The following is an 11,465-nucleotide window of genomic DNA, read 5'->3' as shown; positions in this document are numbered from 1 at the left end:
AAAAAGATCCAAGAAAGACTTTGGTTGGGTACTGAGACTACTCTTGCTGCAGTTGTGAATATAGCTAAGGGTATAGAACATTCAGAAATGTTTGTATCTGAGATAAGAGGAAAAAATCTTAAAATTAATGTTCCTGAAGTTGAAGTAGCTATTGTTAAATCTCATTCCAGTAATCCCACTTCAAACACCTTTATTCCTAAACCTGTTTTTAAGAAAGAATACGTAAGAAACGCTAGTGATAATAAGAATTTTACCAAAAGAAGTACTATAGTTTGTTACAGATGTGGTAGTACTAACCACGTGGGTAACTACAAAGGTTGTCCTGCATGGGATAAGATTTGCATCAAGTGCAAAAAGAAAGGGCATTTTGGCAATGTGTGCAGATCTGGTCAAAGAATTAATTATATCTCTCCTGAAGAAGAAGAGGTTTTAAATAGTTTAAATTGCATACTTTCCATTGATGAATGTATCCAAAATAATTTTCCTTCTTGCACTATTTTTATGGACAACAAACCTATCGAAATTTTTGTTGACTCCTGTGCTTGGTACAGTATTATTGGTAAGGATATTTTCGAACATCTTTGGCACAAGAGGGAACTCTTAAGTCCTGACATATATCCTGGTGGGTACACAGGACGGAAAATTGCATTAGAGGGTTTCTTTTGGACAAAATTGTTTTTTAAGAACTGGGATGTTTTAGCAAAGGTTTATGTTGCTACCAAGGGTGTTTCCATCCTGGGTTGGCCTGATCAACGCTTGCTAGGTATCAAACTAGATCCAAATGCTGTTCCACCAGTTTATGTTGAGGAGCCCCGGTTTGAAAAGCACGTCACTGACTCTCTAGTCAACTTGACTTTGAATACATCTAGTGATTCTGATTTCACTAAAAGCATACTCAAGAATTTTCCCGAAATTTTTAATGATAAGTTGGGAAAATACATTGATTTCAAGCACAAAATAGTTTTAAATGACAATGCTGTGCCTGTCAGGCATAAAGTGAGAAATGTTCCCTTGGCTTACAGACCCAAGTTGAAAGATATTCTAGACGATCTAGTAAAAAGAAGTATAATAGAGCCTATTGAATCTTCCCCTTGGGTTTCGCCCATTGTAATTTCAGTTAAAAGTTCAGGCGAACTTCGCTTATGTGCAGATTTGCGCAGTCTCAATAAGGAAATATGGATAGACAAACATCCTTTGCCTAATATACACGAGCTGATTTCCGCTTTGTCTGGTGCTACTGTGTTCTCCTCAATTGATTTGGCTAGTGCCTATCACCAGGTGGAGTTAGATGAAGACTCTAGGAAACTTACTGCCTTTGTCACCCCAGAGGGCATGTTTCAGTACTTACGCATGCCTTTCGGATTGGCAAGTGCGGCCTCCGTCTTCCAGCGCCTTATGAAAGAACTATTGACGGATTGCAAGGGGGCCATAGCTTTCCAAGACAACATTTTTATTTTTGGAAAAGACTATACTGAACATGATGAGAATCTAGCTTTGGTTTTGGGAAGAGTTCGGTCCAGGGGTCTTACCTTGAAATTTAACAAATGTAAATTCAGGCAAGACAAAGTGGAGTACCTGGGCCACGAAATATCTAGTTACGGAATCAAACCCAAAGTTAATCATGTTCAAAACATTGTCAATGCACCCTCTCCCAACTCAAAAGAACAGTTACTATCCTTTTTAGGTTTGACTGAATTCTATGGCAAATTTGTTAAAAATTACTCTGATATTGTACATCCTTTGAGGGTTCTTTTAAAAAAAAATGCAAAATTTATCTGGGGTAAGGAACAAGAAAATTCTTTTGTTATTTTGAAACAAAAAATTGTTGAGGCTCCATTTTTGAAACCTTACTCAGTGGGCAAAGAATGTATTGTTTATGTTGATGCAAGCAACATTGGGTTAGGGGCGGTTTTAATGCAAAAGGATAATTCTGGTGAGTTTGTTGTCTCGTATGCCTCTAGAGCTCTACGTGACGCTGAGAAAAACTATTCTACCATTGAGCGAGAGTTACTTGCCTGCACGTGGGCGGCTCAGCACTTCAGACAATTCTTGTGGGGAACAAAATTCCTTTTGAAAACTGATCATAAGCCTCTTATCACTATGTTAGCTGCTGGTGGTGGAAGAGTTCTTACTGCTAGGTTAGCGAGACTTGCAGCCAAATTACAGGAATACCGTTGCGAGGTTGTGTACATTCCTGGACGTATGAACGTTCATGCGGATTGCATGTCGCGTTTTCCAGTCAGTGTAGAAGTTGGTGACAGTGTGGATTGTGATGTTGCCTATTCACTTGCAGATGTCAACATTATTTCAGATCAAGAAAGTTCTTTAATCCTTACAGAGAAGGACTGGGCAGAAGCTATGGAGAATGACTCTGTTTTGACTCAAGTTAGGCAATTTTTGATTAGAGGTTGGCCCGAAGAAAGGAAACTTTCTGGAGAGTTGGGGTCGTTTTATAAAGTTAAGGATGATCTTATGCTATGTCGAGACATTATTGTCAGATCAGATAAAATCGTACCTCCTTTTAGTTTGAGAGAAAGAATCTGCACATTGGCACATGAGGGGCACATGGGGATGTCCACCACTAAAAGAAGGATCAGGGAACACTACTGGTGGCCTGGTATTGATGCCATGGTAGACAGTTGGGTCAGGAATTGTTCTCCGTGTTCTTTGAGCGACAAGTCTGCAAAGAGCATTTCTGTTGATATTACTCCCATTGAATATGCTAATGGTCCTTGGAGAAGGTTAGCAATTGACATCATTGGACCGTTTAGCTATCAGTCCGGTAAGGTTATGTTTGCATTAGTTCTGATTGACTACTTCTCCAAGTGGCCTGAATTAAAGATTGTTGAGAAAGTTTCTTCTGAGCATGTAATTGAGTTTCTTGATGAGATATTTGCTAGGGAAGGCTTACCGGAGGAACTTATTTCAGACAATGGTCCACAGTTCATCAGCAATGAATTTGAGTGTTTTCTTAGGAATTGTGGTATTACCCACAAAAGGACCTCTAATTATTTTCCCCAAGCCAACGGCCAGGTTGAAAGGTTCAACAGAGTCATTAAAGAATCTTGCCAATTGGCTATTAAAAGCGGTTTGAAGTGGAAGAAAGCTCTTCAAGCCACCTTGTTAACCTACCGCTTGTCCCCCAATTCCGTCACTGGTCTATCTCCTTTTGAATTATTGCGAGGGAGGAAACCAGGTTCTCGTCTTTTACCTTGGTGGTTAAAAGGCGATACCCCCTATGAAGTAGACTTTAAGGTATTAAGAGATAAAATTCAGAAACACCAGGAAAGTATGATTCAACACTCTTATAAAAAGAAGTACAATACCTGCAATGTCAAAATTGGCGATCTTGTTCGTGTAAAAATGGGTGGGTTGTTCCATAAGAATGTGTCTAGATGGTCTGATCCTATCAGGGTCATTGAAATTTTCAGCAAAGCTGTCAGAGTCGAAGGTGGGAAAATTTGGAATCTGAGAAGGGTCTCCTTATGCAAACCCTGTATTTCTTCTTCACAAAAGACTTCTTTCCCAGAGAAATTTGTCTCAGACAAGCTGGTTTCAGACTTTGGCTCAGACCATAATCCAGAGGGCTTTTCTGGTATGCATGAAGTCTATGACAATTTAGAAAGGGTGATTGTAAATAATTCTGATGTTGTTATTAACTCTGATTCTCCACCTGCTCCATGCGTTTCTGTAGACAACCTGTCTAATGTAGAATCTGAAGATACCTTGTTAAGACGCAGTGAGCGTGTGAAATATGCTCCTTCAAAGTTTAGAGATTACGTTAGATCTTAAGTGTTTTTTTTTTTTTTTTCTCTTTGAGGGTTATCTTAGTCTTTAGTTTTTTTTTATTTATTTTTTTATTATTCATTTTTTTATTTTTTTTATTTTAAGGGGGGGAGGTGTGTGGTATTCCACCTTTAGCCTATGTCATCTAGAACCTTGCTATGTCACTCAGTAGAGTGTTTGGTTCTTGGAATGTTTTCCCTTGACTGGTGTCCGTTTCTGCCTAGCTGATGTCGAGGTGATCCCTTCCTACCTGTGGTTGTTAAGCTGTCTTGCTCATGAATAAACCTGCTGAACCTACTTCCTGTGCAGCCTCTTTACTACACTCACTCGCCGGCCTCACCCGCTCCCCTGCCTGGAATTTGAGGTTGCGCGGGCCGATTGCAGGCCGACTGCGGGCAGGTTTGCGGACCGATTATGGCAAAATGGCCCAGGGCGTCTTCCCAATCCGAACTTCTGCTCCATAGCCCATATTTTATTTCTCGGGTCGGGTCGGGAGGCACTGAATTTTTACTTTCTGTAGTACTGAGCGGTAACAAAATGATTAGGATTTCCGAGAGGGCAAGCTGTAAAAACATAAAAACGAACGTGTCGCGTTATTTCGCAAATGGAGCAGGGAAACATATACGTGGTTTAAAAAAAAATATTGTACACGATTGGGAGATCGTCAAAGAAATTGTACTGTTAACCTGGCTACCACCATCTAACATTTTGATAAATTAATTTCTTTTTTTCATTTATTAAATTGAAAAAATACTTAAAAACCTTAGCCCTCGTCTGAATTCCTGGAGCTTTGGAAGAATAGCAGTGTTTTTCAGTATGGCCTCTGTCACTCAAAGGAGTATCAGGCACATATATAGAGCTGTGCAGATGTGAGTGATGGTGAAGGGAGGCTTGGGCCTCGGGACTACAGGTGCATTTCAATAAGGCGTCGTGTGTCTGCGTGCTTCCGCTAGAGGGGGCTGTGGGGCAGAGAGTGGAGCATCCTCTCCACAGTCTCGCACAGTCATACGTTCTAATACCCGTGGACAGGGGAAGAGGGCACCTCCTGCCCAGAAAAACACACCTGACAGGAGCTTTACCTAGCCGTGCACCGTAAAAGGATGCCTGGATCCCAGAGGGAGAGGCGGGATAGGCGCCTGCTGCTGTAACCCAAGAAGTACGCGCTGATGCGCAATTCATTTCACTCTCTGAAGAGACAGAGAGGATCAAACGGGCGAGTGGATATTTCATTTTTATTTCACATATTTTTTTAACTGCTGGAGTTTTGCTTGTTTTTTTTCTTGCTCGCCTACTGCTTCGAGGAGCGGACCCCTGGTGATTGGTCTTACCTTATTTATCCGTTTCGCGTTGAGCATTCAGATTACACCAGGGATAAAAACAATGGGCAAAAACTGCGTGCCGTGAATTTCAAAGCAGGAGTGCGAGGAGAAGGCAGGGGGAGCGGCAGCAGGAAGGTGCCGCGCTCCAGGGGGCACGCGCGGGGCAGAGCAGCAGCCCGCCCTGGCTGGCGCCTGTGCTATTTCCGCCTAGCTCCGTGCCAGGTACACACCAGCCTTACTCCAGGCGGCATCACCAACCCGGGGAACTCGGCATGGCGACCACCGGCAGCTTCACCGAGAAGTACCAGCTCTTCTTGGCACCTGGAAAGTAAGGATGCTACCACATATCCCTCCCTGTGGGGGCCTGCCCATTCCATCCTTGGCACGCATGCTTGTCCATCAGCTCTCCCATCTTTCTCCTTTCCGTGCATTCCTGTCAGTCGTTCCTTCCAGTAGGGGAGGGGGGAGGGGCAGGGGGGGGGCGCGTGACCCATGTCTTCCATAGAGATATTTATTCGTGTCACCTTTCGATAGAGAGGCCTGCTTACCACATCCCCCACCCTCCCCCTTCTGACTCATATGAGTATATCATCACAATAGGTGGTACTATGGGAAACCCGTGCAGGGAAAAGGTCGTGAGGAGGGAATTGGGGAAGAGTACCACCATTGCCCCCTCTCCTGCCTACCTGCAGCCTTGGGAGCCCGCCGACAGGGCGGGAGGGGGTGCTGGTGCATCGCAGTTACTCGCTGCTCACCCGCCCCCTCTTCCCTGGCTGCGGTGCTTTAAGTCCGCGCTGCTGCATGCCATCCTTTTCATCCCCCACACCTCCCCCACCTACACTTCTGGATTCTGGAAGCCTGTACTACGAATGCTTAGTAACCCCGAATGGGTAGGCGGCCCAACTGGTCTATAAACGGAGAATTGCGTTGTGTGTTACCACTACACAGAAAAGCCCCCTCCCCAATTTGCATGTCATGAGAGTTGTAATAATGCAACGCAACTCCACCATGGAGCCAGAGAACGGAGGACTGACTTGTCCCCTCCTCTCATTGCTCTGACGAGCCCCTGTCACCTGTGATCTCCGAGGAGGGCTCTGGGAGGATGGAACTCGCTGTGTGGGGGAGGGGTGCTGTTGTGGGCATACCTTTGGAATGCATGCTCTGTGGCTGGCTCTCTGCCTGGTGGCTGTTTGTGTATTGGGGTCCGGTTCCAGCCACTGTCTCTGTTAGAACAGATATTTCCCACTGTTTACTTCGTAGAACGATGTGCTAGTCAGTTAAATTGTTAATTATGAGAACTGTCTTGAAAAAAATAACACTGTGCTGCGAAGAAATGTGTAAAACGTACGCACATAGAATGCACACACATACACGTGCACACATTCAGTGTTCAAGTGAAATTGCGTGCATGCACGTATTGTGCGATTCTCACTAATCAATGAACATCAATTTGCAGAAAACCTGTGCACTGATTTCCCCTGAGTGCCAGTGTAAAGAGATTTGAATCAGCCTCCCCAACTTCTCTCGTTCGCTGCGTTGAATTTAGGAGGGTTATTGAGAAAAGAATGGCCTCCCTGTGGTAGCAAAACACTAGCCCCTGATTACGTTATTGTTACTACCCACAGCACAAAAGCGCGTTTCTATTTTATTAGCAGCATTACTTCTTGCTGTTCAGTTTTTTTATATGTACTTACCGTTCTGATTCATGCTGCCCCGAATATGCTCTGGAGGGCCAGGTGGCAGCCCAGTGGGTTCACGCGACTGGTGCAGGGATCTGTGTAGAGTGCGCAGGGCACCTATACTTGATTTCACAAATAGCTGTCTCAGCCTCTCACATTTCCAATCTTTGTCCGTAGAGGCCATTTATTTTGGTAATGGGGACACTTGTTGTGTAAGGTCACATGTGTCATGCAACTGAGGTAGCAACACGTCACGTAATAAACCCGTATTCCGGTTTAGTCACTCTTGTACAAAGTACCTTATATGGGCATTTACCTTCTTTAAGCATTCTTAATTTTGAAAGGTGCATTTAATTAAGCACATGCAAAATAAGCAATTTGCCTAGGCTCACACAACGAGCCCCTGAAGTGCCTTTTACCTCTGCAGTCCACCAGTAGCCTGTGACTGATCTTCACCCCTAGACTTCCCTCTCATATCCTTAAGAAAAGCACCCCTCCCCTAACACATCCACTGCTGGAGTCAATATTCGAACTCAGTTACAGTACTGGTGCCGCCTCTTCCTTATACAAATAGTGTTGGACACCTTAGGCTTTCCAATGTGCTTTGTTACTCATTCTTTCCTCACAGAGCTCTCACACCCGTGGAGCTTCTCCTCGCCCAAGGCTTTTCTGCAATCCTTCCCTTCCACTGGACACTTTGTCATCATTTTCTTCTAAAAGGTGTATACTCAGTCACAAACTGCGAGACCACGCCTCCTCTGAATGGAAATAAAAGCAACCAGGGGCATATAGTGCCTTGTTAGGCCGCATTAGTGAATAGCAGCTTGAGGCCTGGGCAAGACTTTTGCTTTTGATACTCTCCATGGTGATTGAACTATTTCTGGATAGTTATGTTGCTAAATGTTTTGGAATGACTCTGCATGTACACATATAGAGCAAAAGCGTATTTTAGCCCATAGGATGTTAGAGGTTGGCTGGAACACACAGACCTCTGCACCTATTTTCTGGTTTACATAACATTCAGAATCTATGGAACTGGAAAATAGGAGCAGAGCCCGGGTGGAACCCTTGTAGTAAGTGTGATGCTGCTACCAACGTATATTTACAGCTCACATTTAACTTTGGTGCCATTTGACAAATCTGAACAAAACTTTCCAAAACAAGTTGATCCACCTCAGCATCTTCATGGAAAGTTTTGTGTTGATCCATCAAGCAGGGGCCAAGAAAAGTGGGGTCCCAAAAGTGGCATTTCCCATGCTAATTCCAGTACGAAAATTTGCTCTCGATATAGAAAAAATAGCTGAAGTGAATTACACCAAGTTGGACAGTAAGTTAGATCTTTGTAAGAAAGTTTGCTTTTTATGGTTTGGCGTTAATACCTTCTGCTGTTTTGTAGAAATTAGAATTTAAAGAGGGGCGTAGGTTGGGCTTTAAGTTTATTAAACAGTTAAGTATATCAGGGCCGTTTGTGTCCAGAATTCTGGTTGGCCGGGCACAGCTGGCCCGATTCACAGAACTAACTTAAGACAAAATCCTAAACTTACTACCATTTTGGTATTCACAGAAGGCACTTACTCATTTCGGTATTCACAGAAGTTAGGACTCCTAACTTCAAAACTCCTAAACTGAGAAAAATCCTAACATTAAGAATTTCGGTATTCACAGAAGGCATTTAGGAGTCCTAAAGTTAGGAGTCCTAACCTTACTACTCCTAAACTGAGAAAAATCCTAACTTTAAGACTTTCGGTATGCATCGAAGGCATTTAGGAGTCCTAAAGTTAGGACTCCTAACTTTACTACTCCTAAACTGAGAGAAATCCTAACTGTAAGATTTTCGGTATTCACAGAAGGCATTTAGGAGTCCTAAAGTTAGGACATCTAACTTCTGTGAATACCGAAGTGAGTAAGTGCCTTCTGTGAATACCAAAATGACTAAATGCCTTCTGTGAATACCAAAATGGTAGTAAGTTTAGGATTTTGTCTTAAGTTAGTTCTGTGAATCGGGCCCAACATGAACAATATTTTGTGGTAACCTTCACAAGTATCAGGGCCATGGTCTTTGTATCCTGACAATTAATTTTAACAAGCATTAGCAATGCAATAGGTCTCACATTGCTGTAAGTTTGAGCTATTGGCGTTGCTAACAATAACGCAATGCCAATAGCTCAAACTTTCATAATGCAAAAGCTATTGCACTGCAAAGCAATTGCGGCACTCGCGCTTTAGCTTTAAACATCATAAGCTAAAGCATGGATGCCGCGATTACTTCAAAAGTAAAGAAATAGAAAAGCAATTTTTTTTCTATTTCTTTACTTTTGAAGTAGTCGCAGCCTCCGTGATTTAGCTTAAGATGTTAAAAGCGAAATCGCTGGTGCTGCCAGTGTAATAAAAGAAAATAAACAGGAAAAAAGGCATGCAGCCGCTTTCCGGCGCTGCAAATGACAGAAGAAAGGCACGGCTACCATTATTTCAGCGAATGCGTGCCGCACTGGGTACATAAAACAAAATAGGCATTGCAGGAGAGCATGTCCTGCCTGCAACAGCAAACAGGAGAAAGCCATTTAAGCAAATAGTGCTCCAAGTCTGTAATTAAAACACACAGAGTAACAACACATGTAACAGGGGGTGTCTTCATGGGAGGTTACAAGAAGAGAAAAGGTGGTACTAAGGAGGGACTACTAAACCTATTGACCAGTGAAGAGCCACCATTTCGAAAGGACAGTGAAGAGAGCCAATTAAAAAGATAGTCGGAAAGTGGGCAGAGCTTCATGTCCATATCCTAAATACAGCATGTCTCAAAGAGACAGCGCAAGCGCTGCCTAGGTGAGACCTAAAAAGCATATAAGGGGGTAGGGTGAGCACTCCCCTGAACTCCTACGACACGCAGGGCAGGGGAGTGCTCTTGATTGGCTTGCCACAAAATGAACAAGATGTTTTGGGAGCTATTAACATGCTTGGGACCTGGCTCCCATTGCAATGTAATGTATTAAATGCCAGATTCTGAGGGTCACAAAAAGGAGCGCACATAAATTGTTGAAATAGATTATATTCAAAATGTAAATATTTTGGTGGTGGGGTTTTACTCATTTTAGAAATTCTTGTGAGTTCTCGGGTGATTTTATCCCATGAAAAATGTTGCTGCTTTGCTGAGATTTGATGAACTATGTTTGAGAGAAAACTATTTTCTCTCATTGTTTTCTCATAGAGGTTCTTCACAAGTTAAAATTTCACACTATCTTTCTAAATCATGTGATAATAAAGTCTGGCATTCTGAGTAAAACATGTACTTCCAACAGCAGCAGCAGCTAGTTATGAAGTTGCCCATTGTTCTGCAGCTTCCCACAATAGTCTAATGAACAAATAGGGTGCTAACTAACACCCTATATTTATGACAACAGTGTGGCACACCCAAACGCCAACTTGATGGAATCAACGTTGTAAAACAAATGAAGGGTTACGTGTATCACAATTGTAAATTGGGAATACCTAATTGCGAATTCCTGAGAATCGTAATTAGGTAATCATAATTTACAATGTATGAAACTTAAAGAGTTTCAGATAGCGATTCCTAGTGGTTCGCAAATCGCTCTACCTCATTAATATTGAGGTAGATCGCAATTTGCGACCCCCTAGGGATCGAAAAAAATCACGAGGAAGGTGGCCTGCTGAGGTTAGCAGACGACCATGTCCGTAATTGCTTTTAAATTGTCAGTGATTGCTTTTAAATAAAGCAATCTTTTTTTTGTAAAGCAGCCCGTTTTCCTTAAAGGAAAATGAGATGCTTTACAAATAGTAAAATATAACATTTTCAATTCATTTTTTTAAGAGTAGGCAGTGGTCCGTAGTACTGCCTGCTGTAAAAAACACTGTAACAAACATTCGCAAAGGGGAAGAGGTCCCTTGGGTACCCCTTCCCATTTGCAAATGGGGTGCAACCTACTTAAAGTAGGTGGTAAAATGTGAATGTTTTGCGAACACATTTCGGTCACAAAACATTCCTACATACCAATGCTATTCGGTATTAGGAAGAGATGCCCTAAACACGCTCCTTCCTAAAAGCAAATCTCAAACCCATTTTGCGATTCGGGAACAGGTTACCGAATTGCAAAATAGGGTTTGGTGCATCTGAAAACCATTTCTGCGTTTGCATCGAATCGGCCCACTTGGGTAGGGAAAAATACTTGATGCATGTGCCCCATAATTTCCTATAGAGGATACTGCAGTAAATCAAGAAAAAAGAAAGGGGTTCCTTTTTGTCATAGAAATTATGGTTAGTGCTCTAGAAAGCTAAAATGAGGACACATTTTCTTTGAGTTCTCAAATACCTACCTCAACCATGTCAGAAAAACAATCTGGTATGCAGACTGAAATTTACTTTCAACACCAGCAGCAGTCTTTCGGTTAACTCCCTAGTGATCAATCGCAGCTTCACCACAGAGTTCTACTGAACAACTAGAGTGCTAACATTCTGTATTTATGACAAAAGTGCGGCTCGTCTTAACATCTTCTTGATGTAATCAAAGCTGTAAAACTGAAAGGAATCTTAAAGAGGGTATTACAGTAAATAAACAAAACAAGAGGGTTCTTTATGTTGTAGAAATTATGGTTAGTGCTCTAGAAAGCTAAAATAAGTACACATTTTCTATGAGTTCTCAAATATCTAACTCAACCATGTCAGTAA

At 42.5% G+C, this 11,465-nt stretch overlaps 1 protein-coding gene across 1 annotated transcript in view; it reads left to right on the top strand.

The window, feature by feature from the left end:
* The first annotated feature begins 4,822 nt into the window (after window positions 1-4,822).
* GPRIN3 (GPRIN family member 3) overlaps window positions 4,823-11,465 on the top strand; it is a 529,299-nt gene continuing 522,656 nt past the window's right edge. Inside the window, exon 1 of the mRNA XM_086961619.1 lies at window positions 4,823-5,433. The gene's annotated coding sequence lies outside the window, so the exon portion shown is untranslated. The remainder of the gene's footprint in view (window positions 5,434-11,465) is intronic.

This window comes from Lissotriton vulgaris, chromosome 3_1 (genome assembly GCF_964263255.1).
Source record: "Lissotriton vulgaris chromosome 3_1, aLisVul1.2, whole genome shotgun sequence".
Taxonomy (NCBI): Eukaryota; Metazoa; Chordata; class Amphibia; order Caudata; family Salamandridae; genus Lissotriton; species Lissotriton vulgaris.
Note: the sequence above shows the minus strand (reverse complement) of the source record. Positions and strands in the feature narration are given on the sequence as shown.